Source organism: Rattus norvegicus, chromosome 16, assembly GCF_021556685.1.
Source record: "Rattus norvegicus strain SHRSP/BbbUtx chromosome 16, alternate assembly SHRSP_T2T, whole genome shotgun sequence".
Classification (NCBI taxonomy): Eukaryota; Metazoa; Chordata; class Mammalia; order Rodentia; family Muridae; genus Rattus; species Rattus norvegicus.
The window spans coordinates 57,077,901-57,094,348 of NC_141549.1; the positions used below are offsets into that span (position 1 = coordinate 57,077,901).

Below are 16,448 nucleotides of genomic sequence, written 5' to 3' on the forward strand. Positions count from 1 at the left end.
TCATTCTTAACCTGTGAACCACCCCAGGGAAGTTAACAATCACAGAATAGGGTCTATACAGAGTTAGTCTCCATGTAGACAGTCGTTTTACTGTTTGTTTGTTTGTTTGTTTTTGGAGACAGGGTCTCTTTGTGTAGCCCTAACTGTCCTGGAACTCACTGTCTAAACCACATTGGCCTGTACCTCAGAGATCTACCTGTCTTTGCCTTTTAAGTACTGGAACTACAGGCATGCACCACCGTATCCAGCAAGTTAGACAATTCCACCCCCCTCTCCTTTTTAATTGGCTATTTCTTATTTTCATTTTTTTTTTTTTTGGTTCGTTTTTTCGGAGCTGGGGACCGAACCCAGGGCCTTGCGCTTCCTAGGCAAGCGCTCTACCACTGAGCTAAATCCCCAACCCCTCTTATTTTCATTTTAAATGCTATTCCCTCTCCCAGTTTCCTGTCCATGTGCCCCCAACCCCTCCTGCTCCCCTTCCATAAGGATGTTCCCCTCCCCATCCACCTCCCCTTACACTCCACCCCCACAATCCCCTACACTGGGGGTCCAACCTTGGCAGGGCCAAGGTCTTCTCCTTCTATTGGTGCCCAGCAAGGCCATCCTTTGCTACATATGCAGTTGGAGCCATGGGACAGTCCATGTATAGTCGTTGGGTCATGGTTTAGTCCCTGGAAGTTCTGGTTGGTTGGCATTGTTGTTCTTATGGGGTTGCAAGCCCCTTCAGCTCTTTCAGCCCTTTCTCTAATTCCTCCAACGGGGGTCCCATTCTCAGTTCAGTGGTTTGCTAGCATTCGCCTCTATATTTGACATGTTCTGGCTGTGTCTCCCAGCAGAGATCTATATCCTGTTCCTGTCAGCATGCACTTCTTACCTTCATCCATCTTATCTAGTTTTGGTGACTGTATATATATATATGGGTCACATGTAGGGCAGGTTCTGAATGGCCATTCCTTCAGTCTCTGCTCTAAACTTTGCCTCCCTATCCCTTCCTATGGATATTTTTGTTCCTCTTTTTAAGAAGGAGTGAAGCATCCTCATTTTGGTCATCCTTCTTGAGTTTCATGTGGTCCGTGGATTGCATCTTGGGTAATTCAAGCTTTTGGGCTATTATCCACTTATCAGTGAGTGCATGCAATGTGTGTTTTTCTGTGATTGGGTTTCCTCACTCAGGATGATATTTTCTTGAAAATTCTTAACAGAAAATAGTTCCTCTTCTCCATTCCTTTTTTTGGATACCATTAACCCATGTATTCTTTTGTTGTTTTGTGTGCTTTAACCTCTTGGGATGAGTGGCAACAGCCACCATGCCTGGATAGTATATATTTTCTGAGGAGGGATGAGTATAAACAACTGCCATCTGATATCAAAAGAATGATATCACTCAAGACTTTGAGTGCTTGGGGGTTGGGGGCTAAACGCACATACTATTCTTGTAGAAGAATCAAACTGAGTTTGCAGAACCTTTATTGGGTAGCTATACCCACCTATAGTTGCAATATCCAGGAGCATCCAATGACTGTGGCCTCTGTGGGCAATTGCATTCATAAGCCCACCCACACACATATACATAATTAATAATAATCTTTAAAAAAAGTAGATATGAGATGGGGGCAGATTAGTTGTATAGCCTAAGGAATTGAGGAATCCTGATTAATATAAATGAACGTGGGAGAGGTCCTTAGATTTCAGAAGAGAATATGTCCTGGCCACTATTTTATTGTGACCTCCTGAGATATGAACAGAGGATCAAGCCACCTCAGGATAGACAGCATATCCATAGAGCTGTGAGCTTATGAGTATGTGCTGTGGTAGGATGCTAAACTTCTCATAATCTGTTACCATTCAATAGAAAATGAATACAGGCACTTACTTCAGTGAACTGCTTCTTGGTGCCTGAGGGAAGAAAAGAAATGGAGTTAGAGATGGATTCTCTAAGCAACACTATCATTTTATATTGGATAAAACAGAAAACAGATCTGGAGAACAGATCAAGCATTCTGTTCTCAGTCACAAAATTATTTTATTAGTCTTAAGTGGTAGTCTGAAGCAAGCCAAGGATAGCTATGGATGAGAACTCAACCTGAAATAAAAATATTCTCAGGTGGTATTTGATTTTTTTTTGCATAATGGAGGAATAAAATTTACCCTCTTTCTTGAAGGGGACAACCCTTTCCTGAGTCAAAAGGCTGTTAAAGATACAAAGTATTAATTTTGCAGATATTCATTTTGTTTATAGTTATCCCCATCCATACAAGACAGTGCTGTGAATCACATATTTAGTTAAACGAACACAAATTGTTTATGGGGTCAGTTTTTCTTTCACCCCTCAGACTAGATCCTCCAAGAGTATCTCCCACAGAGGTCTCTCCTGTAGAGTCTGATAGACTCCTGCACTCTGACTCTGCATTTTGTTATCTTTTCATTCATTCTTGAAAGGGTTTCTTTGATGACTAGTGGATAACTGTAATTTCATTTGATCAGTGAAGCTTCCCTTGAGAGAGAGAATCAGGAGCATGCAGTATTTTGGTAAAGGACAGGATTTAATGAAGAATTGGCACATGTGGTCATGGAAGCTACATCTCAAGAATGGCTGCATCCAAGTTGGAGGTCCTGGGATGCTGGCGGTATGCCTCTGTGCAAATGGGAAGACTTTTAGAATGAGGGAAATCAGTGATGGAATTCTACACCAAAGGCCAACTTTCTGAGAACCTATTAGTAATACTTAAGGTATCCCTGGGTACAAGGACAATAAGTCTGTGGTTCTCACATCTAAAACAGTTGGGGAAAACTGTAAACTGACTCGCAGAGAAGATTCCAATTTGCCTTTGTTCTCTCTGTCGCTGCTTTCTGATTGTCAGGTGTCTGCTTAGAGTATGACGAATCTTCTTTACCTTCCAAGAGCCATACAGTAATTGCATTTAGACACAGCCCAACAGACATATCAGAAATGAAGATCTACATGGTTTAGGGCATTTATAAAAATGTAGTCATCAATTTCAACACACACACACACACACACACACACACACACACACACACACACACACCATTCTGGTGACTGAACCCAGAGCCGCATAGATACTAAATGTGGTGCTTTGAATATTCTTAGCCCAGGGAATGGCATTATAAGAAGGTGTGGTCCTGTTGGAGGAGTTGTGGCCTTGTTGGAAGAAGTGTGTCACTGTTGGGGTGGGCTTTGAGACCCTCCTTCTAATTGTCTGAAGACAGCTTTCTCCTGACTGACTTCGGATCAAAATGTAGAACCATTGTTTCCTTCTCCAAAACTGTTGTCTGTCTGTTTCCTGCTGTGATGATAACAGACTGAATCTCAGAACCTGTAAACCAGCCTCAATTAAATGTTGTCCCTTATAAGAGTTGTCTTGGTCACAGTCTCTTTTCACAGTAATGGAAACCCCAAGACACTAAATAACTATTTTCCAGCCTTACAGTAAATATATTTAAGTATTTATTATATAAATTTCTTGATTTAAACCTCCCTAAGCAGGTACATTTTTCTTTTCCTTTTTCAGATAAGGTCTAGCACTGAAACCCAACCTGGTTTCCCACACTAGAATCCTCCAGCCTCAGCTTCCTGAGTATCTGGTTCCAGAGGTATTTACTATCATGTTTTTTTTTTTTTTTTTTTTTTTTTTTAAATACAGGCAGGATCTTACTATGTAGTAGCTCTTATTTGACTGATTATAAAAACTGGCCTTGGACTTGTGACAATCTTTCTACTTCTGCTTCCTGCATGCTTGGATCATACACATACATCATCATGCCTACTGCCATCATAATTATGACTACTACTACTACTACTACTACTACTACTAGTGCTATTACTCTAGTAGTAGGAGTAGTAGCACTAGTACTAGTAGTAGTAGTAGTGGTAGTAGTAGTAATAGTAGTAGTAGTTTTTGAGACAACATCATATATAGCCCACTTATTTTGCAGCCTGCTTAAAGGTTCCTAACAAGCAGATAGATATCCACTACGTTGTTGATTGGAACCCTATAAGAGGCCCAAGTATGGTATACTAGATTCCTCTTTTCTTGTTAAAGATTTATTTTGATTTATGTATATTTATGCATGTTTGTGTGTCTATCATATGTGTTTTGGTGCCCAATCCCTTGGAGCTAGGGTTACAGTGGGTTGGTAACCACCCTTTGGTGGGTGGGTTATTAGTTCTGGTCCGCTGAAAGTTCATCATGTGCTCTTAACAACTGAGTCATCTCTTCCAGTCCTATCATTTTCTTTTCAAGGATTATTATTATTATTATTATTACTATTATTTTAAACAAATTATTTATTTTTATGTTATGGGCATTGTTGTTTTGCCTCCATGCATGTATATATGCATGAGGGTGTCAGATTCCCTGAAACTGGAGGGGCAGACAGTTATGAGGTGCCATGTGGGTCCTCTGGAAGGGCAGCCAGTGCTCTTAACTGCTGAGCTCTCTCTTTCCAGTCTCTATTTTTATTTATTATTTTTAATTGTGTGTTTGAGCAAACCGGAAGGGTCAGGATCTCCCAGTAGCTGCAGCCACATGTGGTAGTGTGCCAGCTGATGTAGGTGTTAGGAAATGAGTTGTACCTTCCTTAAGAGCTGTGTGTGCTCTAAACTGCTGAGCCACCGTCTCTCGCTCCTAGGAACCTTTGAATTTTTAATTATACATTGGTGACCCCATGACCTTTGTCATTTCTACTAATAAAGATTGAAATATCCTTCCCTCCCAACACAGGTCACACGTGCAGGATTGTGGAAGTGTGTGCACATGCCATTGGGGAAGTTTTGCATATTTTTGGCTATTAATACATTTGAGTAACCTTTTCATTTACACCTAGAGTTTGATCCTGATAAAATGGTATTTTTTTCCAGGTCGTAGGCATCTTTGCTGTATGCAACATGTTTTCCTGTGGAGCAAACGCGACTTCTCACACTCTGCCAAATCACATACTAAAAATAAGTGTTTTGATGTGTTAGAGCAGAAAATTCAATAACTAGTCAACTTAATCTAGATGCTTAAAAATGTTAATAGCCCCCACCCCAACACTCTCTCTGTCTGTCTGTCTCTCTCTCTCTCTCTCTCTCACACACACACACACACACACACACACACACACACACACACACTCACATACACACACACAAACACACACACACACACACACACACACACACACACACACACACACACACCCCAGAGCCAAAGACAGAAGTTCCCGCAACAACCAAATATGTATTATATATTGAAGCAATGCTTTCTAGAAATAACCTTTACTTGACAGTTTAGGGAAATGAGGAAATACTGGGGTTAGTGTGGCAAAGGCAGAATCTGTTTTGTGGAAAAAAGCAAAACAAACCTCTTACCTACTTGTTCTAACATTTGACAGGCTGAGGTAGGAAGCTCACTGAATTTGGGGTACAAAATGAGTTACTGCATAGTGAGTTCAAAGCAAGTGTAGACTACATAGTCAAGCCTTGTGTTGTTCCCAACACCCCAAATCCTTTCCTAGACAGAATGGGTGGGGTAGCTGGTTACTGTGGAAACAGGTCCCCTCATCACAACATTGTAAATTTTGCTGATCCAGGTACTCTGTTTACATGATTTTACATGGAAAGAAGTCCCAGCGGGCTGGTGGAAAGCCATGGTTAAACCCAAGTGATTTTTCTAATCTGATGCCCCTCTTTTTTGCATGTCGTTTCTAGCCTAGCAGTTGGTTGTGCAGTCCAGTGGGAGTAGTTCCCTCAAGCGTGTTCTGCGGTTCATTGAACTTTGAATTTTACCTGCTGTCTATGATCACAAAAGCAGAGACTGTTGAGTCTGGAGATGTAGCTCGGTTGGCTGAGTGCTGGCTTTAGATGGAGCTCACTTGGTTGCGGGTTTGCTTTGCATGCAGTAGGCTGTAAGTGTGATCCCTAGCACTACAAAAATAAATTAAAAAATTAAATTAAAAATTAATTAATTAAAAATTATATTTAAAAATTAATTAGAGCTATGCATAATATTATATACCTGCAATCCCAGCTCTCCAATAGAGATTGGGGGTGCTAAGGAGTTCAAGGTCAGCTTTGATTATTTAATGGTTTCAAGCCCTAACCTGGACCATATGAGGCTTAATCTTATTTATTTTTCTTTATCAAATGTGTTTTTTAAAAGCTTTTTATTGGTTATTTTATTTATTTACATTTCAAATGTTATCCCTCTTCCTGGTTTCCCTCATCAAACCCTCTATCCCCCACCCCTTCTCCTCCCTGTTTCTATGACGGTGCTCCCCAAACCACCTACCCACTCCTACCTCATTCCCCTAGGCTGGGGCATCAAGCATTCATAGAACAAAGGGCTTCCCCTCCCATTGATGCCAGGCAAGGCCATCCTCTGCTACATATGCAGTTGGAGCCATGGGTCCCTCCATTGTGGACTCTTTGGTTGGTGGTTTAGTTCTTGGGAGCTCTGGGTGGGGGGGTCTGGTTGGTTGATATTGTTGTTTTTCCTATGGGGTTACAAACCTCTTCAGCTCCTTCAGCTCTTCCCCTAACTCCTCCTTTGGGGTCCCTGTGCTCAGTCGAAGGGTTGGCTGCAAATATCCTCATCTGTATCAGTAAGGCTCTGGTAGAGCCTCTCAGGAGACGTCCATATCAGGCTCCTGTCAGCAAGCACTTTTTGACATCAGCAATAGTGACTGGGTTTGGTGGCTACCTCTGGGATGGATCCCTAGGAGAGGCAGTCTCTGGATGGCCTTTCCTTCAGTCTCTGCTCCACACTTTGTCCCTGTATTTCCTTTAGAAAGGAGCAACCCTGGGTTAAAATTTTGAGAACTGAGGGGATGGGGCCTCATCAGGCTCTGGCTCCTCCAAGCACCGAGATGGAGCAGAATCTAATTTTCCTGGGCTGCTATGGGGCTTGAGGGCTGAGCTACTGAACAGGGAGTTGCGGTTCTGAGTCTGGCTCAGTCAAGACAGGAAGGCAGACTGGCTGAGTTTGTGCTGACTCTGATTCAGAGAGAAAGCGAAACCTTCCAGCTGTAGGAACCTGCTACTTGACTGAAGATGGGATGGGGTAGGGGCCTGAGGCTGAGGCTGGGGCTGGGGCTGAGGTCCTGGGTGAACTTGAGTCCCTAGTGCTGAGGCTGCAGAGAGCCAGGCTTAGGCTTTCGAGGTTAGCCTCGGGACCAGGTAGGAGAAGTAGAGACGGTGGAGCCAGTTAAAACTCACCCATTACAGAGACTCGGGCAGAGCTGGGCGTTGAAGTGACTGCTTCTGTCAAGGACTCAGTTTCGTGCTTTATTCCGTCTTCAGTAACTGTGCTCCCCTCCAATCCTTCCACGAAGATGCCAGTAGATAAGATAATACCCAGTAATGGCGTCTTGATCCACCGACACTTCTCGAAGCATCTGGGATGAGTGATACAGCTTTTTTTTCTGAAGAAGAGCTGACGTTTACTGGGTTTTTCTATCTGGCGCTCTAGCTCTGGAATACTAGATGCTGCAACATCAACCTCTTCATCTCTTCGACCCCTGTGACCATGGGCAGCTGCTATATTTTCCTCCTCTTCCTCCTCTTCTATGCCACGGGTTTGAATCCATCCTGTGGGATGGATTGTCTAGATTCCTCCATGATCCTAGCACTGTGCCTCGTCCCGGGCCACCTTCTGCCCCCTCCATCATAACCTCAGGCTGCCCAGTTTGCTTGGCCAGAGTAGTTTTCAGTCTCCAGAGTCTGCCTACAACAATCCATTCATTATTCCTGTAGCTAGACATATTGTCCAGAGTCTTGTCAATCTCATTGATGATAGTGGTGGAACGGTTGAGTTCATGCATGAGGAAGGCTAGAATAGCAGCCTTCTGTTGAGGTGGCTGGGTATGCAGACTTCATAGACCGATGGCTCCCTTCTATATGCCATGAGGAAGCAGTGCAGTATCTTAGGCACATTTTCTCTGGTCAATGGATCTATGACACCTTTCCCCCCAAGATCTTTAGGAACTGACAGTGGGAGGGCAGACCAGGATTGTAGAGTGCAGCCTTCAGGAGCTGTACCAGCAGGTCTTATACTTTGTCTAAGTTTTAACCTTAACATAAAAGTCCCTTCTGCAAGACTGAGACTAGGAACATCTTTGGTAAGGTCAGAGCCCAGCACTTTGTCAAAACTGTGCAGGAACTCCACTCTGATCAAGCAATCTGAGAAAGCCCTACTGGACTTTGACACTTCAAACCAGGGATGTGTGTGAAATCAGGCCGGGGCTCGTGGTCAGTCAGACACATACCCTCTGTGAGCTTCTTCACCCCCTCCAAGATAACCTGCTGCTTCTGCCACTCCTCCACCCACCTCATGTGGCAAGAATCTTGTCTGCTTTACAGTATGGCCTGGCTCTGGGCTCTTTCTTTCCCTTCGCTTTTACCTTTTTATTCTTGTCCCCTTTCACCTCCCTTCAGCTTCTCCTGCTTTGTCTCAGCTTCTCCTTCTCAGTCTTGAATTTCTTCTTAGTGTCCTTCTGCTTTAAGTTCTTGGTGTTTTGCTTCCTCTTGTTTCTGGCCTATAAACCATAAGGGAAGTCATTTCTCCTCAAACTCTGAAAGCACCTCTGCTTAGGCTACCCTTGGTTAGGAGTCTCTCCCCCTGTATCTTCTTCCTCATCTTGTCTTTGCTTTTAGTCATCTTTATTTTATCCCCCTCACTCAGTAGTTCTTGGGTTTCCAGTTTCCTTGGAAGTCAGAAGCTGTTTTATTCAACAGCTCATGCATTCGGATCTTAGGAGGCCGATCTCGGCCCCACTTCACTTTGGGGACTTCCTGTTCTTAGCCTTCTCATTGTTTCGAGGTCGGCCCCATTTGCTAGGATTGCTTGAATTCTGGAAGGAATCTCCTCTGCTGATAACTGGACCCACTGCAAGCCCACTGGTGTATATCCAACAGGCATGTGGGACTGAAGTGCTCACGGTGGACACTGTGCACCACACTTTGGCTCAGGTACTTGATGACTTCTGGAAATTGCTTTATTCTCTTCCTATAATACCGAGTTTCCTCCTGTCACTGATGGCTGCCTTTCTTGATGTGCACTTCTCTTCACCATCCATGTTGGAGGGGAAGACAAACTTCTTCCGGGGTAGCAATATGCCTTTTCAGTACATCATCACTACCAGAGACTGTGGATGCTTGTCCAGTCATTTCTGCCTGATCGGCACAAGCTTCAGGAGCATTGCTGAGATCTTTACTTGCTGGGGAGACTGGAAGGCAGATGCTGGAGAAGGTTCAGGGAACCTTGAGGAGAAGTCACTGGAGCTGTTATAGTGGCTTCCAAAGAGATGGCTGAGAGAGCAGGTGAGGAAACTGGAAAGACTGCTGGAGAGATTTCAGGAGGGTCAGGGGAGGATGCTACTGGAGAGATGGCTGGAAAGATTTCTGCAGATGCTGCCAAGGAGGCTGCTGGGGGGCTGTTGGTGAGACTGCTGGATGTACTTGAATACGAGGCGGCTGGTCAGGGGCTGGCTCAGTCAGGGGGCGTTGAAAGTTTGAAGACTGCGTCTCCATTTCTTCCTCTTCAGAGTCACAGGCCAAAGCTGCTATCTTGTAGGACAGGTGGGGAGGTGGGACTGACAAAGATGGAAGCTAATTGTTTGGCTGTCATCTGCCAGGAGACTGAAGGCATTAGCATTACTGAGAGAAGGACAATTGAGGGCAGAGATCATAGGTCTGTCTCCAGAGGCAGCTTGTCCTCTGCACCCATCAGCACTTTGTTATCAATACCAGAAAATCTTCCGCTCACTGACTCTGATGCCAGAGAGTCATTGGGCACCAGGGAGTCTTCACTGAGGATTGGAGTATCTTCTAGTTGATCAGGAAGATGAGAAGGATCATCTAAACAGCTCACTGTGGGATCAGAGACCAGAATGGAGACTTCTTGGTGTAAAGACTCCACAGAGGAGTCAGAACCATTGTAGCCACATACCTTTAGTTCTGGCTGCTCTTCCTCCAGCTCCAGGCTGCCTATCAAGCCAGTGCCATTTTCTGTCACTCCTTTTCTGCCGTCTCATCAGGATAGATGTCACTGCTTACATTCTAGGAAGGTGCGAGGTTGTTGGCTGCTCCCAAGGATACTGTTGAGCAGGTATGGTCCCCCAAGGAAACTAAGAAAGAAGGGGTGGGTCCTTAAGGTTGTTACCAGGATTGGCAGATGGGTACTGTGAGTAGTAGGCCATACTGGGGTGATGGAAATGTGATGTGCTGGAGGAATGGGGAGGAGCAAAGTTCAAAATCTCAGTAGTCAAAACATTCCTGAGATTCCACCTCACACCAGTCAGAATGGCTAAGACCAAAAACTCCTAGTGAGGATGTGGAGAAAGAGGAACATTTCTCCATTGTTGGTGGGATTGCAAACTGGTACAACCATTCTGGAAATCAGTCTGGAGGTTCCTCAGAAAATTGGACATTGAACTGCCTGAGGATCCAGCTATAACTCTCCTGGGCTTATAACCAAAAGATGCTCCAACATATAACAAGGACACATGATCCTCTGTGTTCATAGCAGCCGTATTTTAATAGCCAGAAGCTGGAAAGAACCCAGATGTCTTTCAACAGAAGAATGGACACAGAAAATGTGGTACATCTACACAATGGAATACTACTCAGCTATCAAAAATAATGACTCTATGAAATTCATAGGCAAATGGATGGAACTGGAAAATATCATCCTGAGTGAGGTAACCCAATCATAAAAAAAACCACATGTGGCATGCACTCACTGATAAGTGGATATTAGCCCTAAATCTTAAATGACCCAAGATGCAATCCACAGACCACATGAAGCTCAAGAAGAAGAATGACCAAAGTGGGTATACTTCAGTCCTTCTTAAAGGGGGAAACAAAAATATTCATTGGAGGAGATATGGAGATAAGGTTGAGAGCAGAGACTGAAGGAAAGGCCATCCAGAGACTGCCCCACCTGGGGATCCAGCCCATATACATACAGTCACCAAACCCAGACAATATTGCTGATGCTAAGAAGTGCATGCTGACAGGAGCCTGATATAGCTGTCTCCTGAGAGGCTTAGCCAGAGCATGACAAATACAGAGACAAATGCTAGCAGCAAACCGTTGAACAACGGGGTCCCCATTGGAGGAGTTAGAGAAAGGATTGAAAGAGCTGAAGGGCCTTGCATCCCCATAAGAACAACAATACCAACCAACCAGAACTCTCCTGGACTAAACCACACCCCAAAGAGTACAGATGGACAGACACATGACTCCAGCTGCATATGTATCAAAGGGTGGCCTTTTGGGCACCAGTGGGAGGAGAAGCCCCTGATCCTGCCAAGGCTAGACCCCCAGTGTACAGGCATGTCAGGGCAGGGAGGCAGGAAGGGGTGGGTAGTTGGGAGCAGAACACCCTCAGAGAAGAAGGGAGAGGAGTATGGGGGTTATGGATGGGAAACCAGGAATATCCAATAAATAATGACCATTTGCTTCTATTTCATCAGCAAGATGCTTGATTCTCTTTTGGCCACACCTGACTCCAATACTCAAGACTAATGAGAAGCTGACTCTACTTAGACCTGAGGCTCTATTTGAAATAGCAATAGCAGCCAGCAACTATAAAATATAACCTGGACTTTCCATTCTACATGATTTTCAGGGATAATTATCTGTACTCTGGTTTTCAATTCACTTCTTCCTCAACAAGTATCTATCTATCATCTATCTATCATCCATCCATTCATCTATCTATCTATCTATCTATCTATCTATCTATCTATCTATCTATCTATCTATCTATCTATCTGTAGAGTGTGCTTGTGCGTGTGTGTGCCTGCACTTACTGGCTGAATCATCTTGGCGACTCCCCAGTTGCCTCCTTGATGCCAAGCCTTTATTTAAAGTTCAGATATTTCTTCTGATCATTTGAGTCATATGTATATGTACTAACTAGAAATCTCCATTCAGGTATCCTGCAGGTATCTCAAAGCCCTCACACCCATAGCTGATGTCTATGAATATAAAAATGAACTGTCCTCTCTCTATAACTGAACACATCCACTCAGTTAAGCAAATCTTGCTATCGGCTCCAAGTGACTATCCCCTTCACAATTCTCTAGTTAATCAGGCCCTAGCACTTCTAGTCTCCTTTAAATTTCATTAGGAAAGTTCACTCCTCTCTATTCCCACTCCTATCACCCCAGTTTAGCTTTTAGCTGAGAACTGCAACCAACTGTCAAGCTGTGCGACAGTTTTAATTATTTTGAACCCAATCGTCACAGTCATTAACCTCTGATCATACCAATCTGCAAATATGAACTTGCTCAAGAATTAAATAAAATGCCTTTATATTTGCAAAGCCCTGCTGATTTGTTCCCCTAGACAACTTACCTTGTTTTAATAGACTTGATGGTTGGGATGCGTTTTTCTCCCCAAGTGCTCATGTGTTAGCAGCTTGGTTCTTAGTATGAGAGATAGTAGGATCTTTAAGAGGTGGAACATCTGTGGGACATCCTGTCCAAATATGTGCATGTTGTCCTCAAGGGGATTTGAAGTCATCTTCAAGGGATTTCCTTCATTGGTTCTTACAGAGAGGGCTGTGCTAAATGGAGTCTGACACTAATGTCTGGGTTTCTGGCTGACCATACCATCTCTGACCACCATCCATAATCACATAGCAGGTATCAGCTAGCTTCCCATCCCATACCTTAGCAAATACCTTAGGTAACTTAGAGATAAAATGGTTATTTAAATTAATCTGTTCCAGTCTGTCATCAGTTCGCCTTGCTTTGGTATCTGTGGCAAGGCAGCACACAATGATGTGAGGACATGGAAAAGAACAGAGCCCCTCATCACATGGTTGGCAAGAAAGAATAAGAAGAGACAAGGACCTCATAGTCCTCCTTGTAGGCACACTGCCCAAACCTAATATGCCACCCCTACTAGGTTGCACTTCCATTGTTTTAAAAAAGATTTTATTTTAATCTCTTTCATCCGCTCTTGGGACCCTTTTCCTCCTAGTGGGTTGCCTCACTGAGCCTTGATATGATGGTATATGCCTAGTCTTACTGTATCTTGTGCCTTGTTCAGTGGAGATCCCTGGGAGGACCGCTCTTCTCTGAAGGGAAATTGAGGACAATGAGATCTTGTGTGAAGGGAGGTTGGGGGAGGCACTGGGAACAGTGGAGGGAGGGGAAATTGTGGTAGGGATAGATTGAAAACAAAAAAAAATTATTTATTTATTTTATATTTTTAATTACATGTATGTGTGTGTTTGTATGTGCATATGTGTACATGAGTGTGGGTACCTGGTGGAGGCCAGAAGACGTTGATAGAGTCCCAGGAGTTGGAGTTACACATGATTGTGAGCTACTAGATGTGTCTGCTGGGAATCAACTTCTGGTCATAGCAAGAGCAACGAGCGCTCTTAACTGCTTTCCAACCTCGTTTAAAAAAATGTATGTAGGTGTGAGTTCAGTGTTGTGTGTGTGTGCATACGTGAGAGAGTGCATGCCCTGTGCATATGCATGTGCCATCCAGAAGAGGACATAGACACCCAGTGTCTGTCTGCTTTATGACTTTCTACCTTATCCTCCCAGATGGGGTCTGCTACCCAAGCTGGAGCTAGCTAGGTTGACCCTAGCAAACCCCAGAGTTTTTCCTGTTTCCACACTGGTCCCACAGCCCCAGGTTTACTGGTGTCCCTTGTCTTGGCCAGCGTTCTACCTGAGTGTTGATGATTTGAATTTGGGTCCCCATGCTTGCCCAGCAAGCTCTCTTAGGAACAGAGCTACCTCCCCAACCTCTAGGCCATACTTCTCGAAGAAAACTTTTCCCCCAGCTGTCTATATCACAAAGGTGGGGAATAAGCTTCTCATACACGAACCATTGGGGTTTACTGAAGAAGCAAGGTCTAGCACTAGGCACGATTCTATCTGCTGGCAGCCCTGCGTCCAAAGGTTAAAGCAATGACCTCCTCGAATCTTGGACTTTTTAGCCTCTAAAAGTAGGAGTTTAAGAAATTACATTTCAGCTCTTTCCAGCTAGAGCTGAGTGATAGGCATCTCTCGGGACTACTGGCATAAGTGCCGCAAACCGGGGATAAGAGAAAATCCTACTTCAAGAAGCGGAAGTGTGATCTGGGATGGCCGGCTGCCAACACTAAGATTGCCTCTGGCCACATACACACAGTCTGAGTTCGAGGAGGCAGTAAGAAGTACTGTGCCCTGAGATTGGATGTAGGGGACTTTTCCTGGGCTCCGAGTGTTGTCCTCGAAAAACAAGGATCATTGATGTTGTCTAAAATGCATCCAACAACGAGCTTGTCCACACCAAGACCCCGGTGAAGAACTGCATTGTGCTTATTGAGGTCAAACACACTGTATCGGCCGTGGTGCCAGTCCCACTGTGCACTGCTCCTGGACCAGAAGAAGGGGCCAAGCCGACTCCTGAGGAGGAAGAGATTTTAAACAAGCAAACAAACAAACAAAAAAACAAACAAAAAAACAATCAAAGAAAATTCAAAGGAAATATGACAAACGGAAAAAGAATGCCAAAACCAGCGGTTTCTGGAGGAGCAGTTCCAGCAGGGCAAGCTTCTCACCTGTATTGCCTCAAGACCAGGCTCGTGTGATGGAGCAGATGGCTATGTGCTCAAAGGCAAGGAGCTGGAGTTCTATCTGTAGAAGACTGAAACCCGGAAAGACAAATAAACTATCTTTCTTTTTTTTTTTTTTTTTTTTTTTTTTTTTTTTTTTTTTTTTTTTTCGGAGCTGGGGACCGAACCCAGGGCCTTGCGCTTCCTAGGCAAGCGCTCTACCACTGAGCTAAATCCCCAACCCCAAATAAACTATCTTTCATATCTTGTGTAATAAAGGTGTTTGATGTTAAATGTAAAAAAAGAAGTGACATTTCGGTTTGGGGCTGGTGAGATGGCTCAGCAGTTAAGAACATTGGCTGTTTTTTTAGAGGTTCTGAGTTCAATTCACATCAACCACATGGCGGCTCATGGACATCTATAAAGGGATCTGATGCCCTCTTCTGGCATGGGGGTGTACATGCAGACAGAGCGCTCATACATATAATTAACATTAACAATAGTACTTTTTCAAAAGAATTTTCTTCTTCTTTTCACTCCTTTTCTCTTTCCATTTTTCCTCTCCTCCTCCCGACACCCACTCTTTCCTGCCCACCCCTTGCTCCTCCTCCTCTTCTTCCTCACCTCTTCCTCCAATCTTCTTCCTTCTCCTCTTCTTCCTATGCAGTAGGGAGATTGAAGTTAAGGCCTTGAGCACGCTTAGCAAGCTGACCTGTATTGCTAATTCCTCTTCTTCTGCTTAAGTTTTAAGACAAATGGTTGCTAAATTGCCCAGGTAGGCCTTGAATGTATAATCTTACTTGGGATTGCAGTCCTAAATTGCCTGCCTAATCAATCTCTCTCTCTCTCTCTCTCTCTCTCTCTCTCTCTCTCTCTCTCTCTCTCTCTCTCCCTCCTCTGTCCTCCCTCCTCTCTCCTTCCACCCCTACCTCTCATTCTAATAATCTGCCTTAAGATTATCATCCTAATAACAAAATCAAATAGTACAAAGTAGAATTCTAGCAATTTGTAACTTTAAAAATCAAAATATTGATCCAAGTGGGCATGGCAGTGAACATTTATTTTCCCAGAATTTGAGAGCTGAGGCAGGAGGATCAAGGAGTTGAAGATCTAGATCTAATAGGAGAACACGGATTGACTTTCTTTTGTAATTCTGTGTGCTCACCAACAGCGGCTTTGTTACTTTCCTTTCTCAAACCTGGTTAGGTTGGAAAAAGTTATGCTTGAGCCAAGCAAGTCATTAAATATTTTTTGGAAACCGTGCCTGGGTTTTGTTTCTGGGTAGCCCCACTAAACTCATTCTGGTGTAAGTTCTCAGTCATGACTGGCCAGCTATTTTACTGGTTCTTTTAATGGGCTAGCCTCTTCCAGGCAGGAACTTATTACACTTTCCAGCCTTTAGTACCACTTGGGTCTTCCCATTTTAACAGGGTGGTTTGACTATACCTCCAGTCTGTGACCATCTTCTTTGGAAAAACTGCAAGGGGGAGTTATTGTTCATTTTTCTGAGTCTAGAGTGACTTTATTAGACAGGAGATATGGGTCAACCAGTAAAAGATAAAGCTGTTTGCTGCTAAGTCTGTGGAGCTGAATTCGATCATGGAGACAAAGATGAAGGGAAAAAAAAAACCTACTTCCAAAAGTTGTTCTCTGACCTCTCTGCACATGTGCTGTAGTGTGTGTGTGTGTGTGTGTGTGTGTGTGTGTGTGTGTGTGTCCTTGAGCACACATGTATATACACACACATAATAAATAAAATCTTTAAAAAGAAGTACATTCTGTTGTTGGGTTTTTGGGTTCTTTTTCTTTTAGTTTGCTTGGTTTATTTATTTATTTATTTTTTAATTTTTTTTTTTGAGAGAAAGCATGAAGTTGGGT

General features: G+C 43.7%; 1 protein-coding gene and 1 pseudogene; one reads left to right on the forward strand and one right to left on the reverse strand.

The window, feature by feature from the left end:
• Erich1 (glutamate-rich 1) overlaps positions 1-16,448 on the forward strand; it is a gene marked incomplete at its 5' end in the record, with an annotated part of 52,793,804 nt that overhangs the window by 26,207,341 nt on the left and 26,570,015 nt on the right.
• Baz2a-ps1 (bromodomain adjacent to zinc finger domain, 2A, pseudogene 1) lies at positions 6,809-10,200 on the reverse strand (annotated as a pseudogene).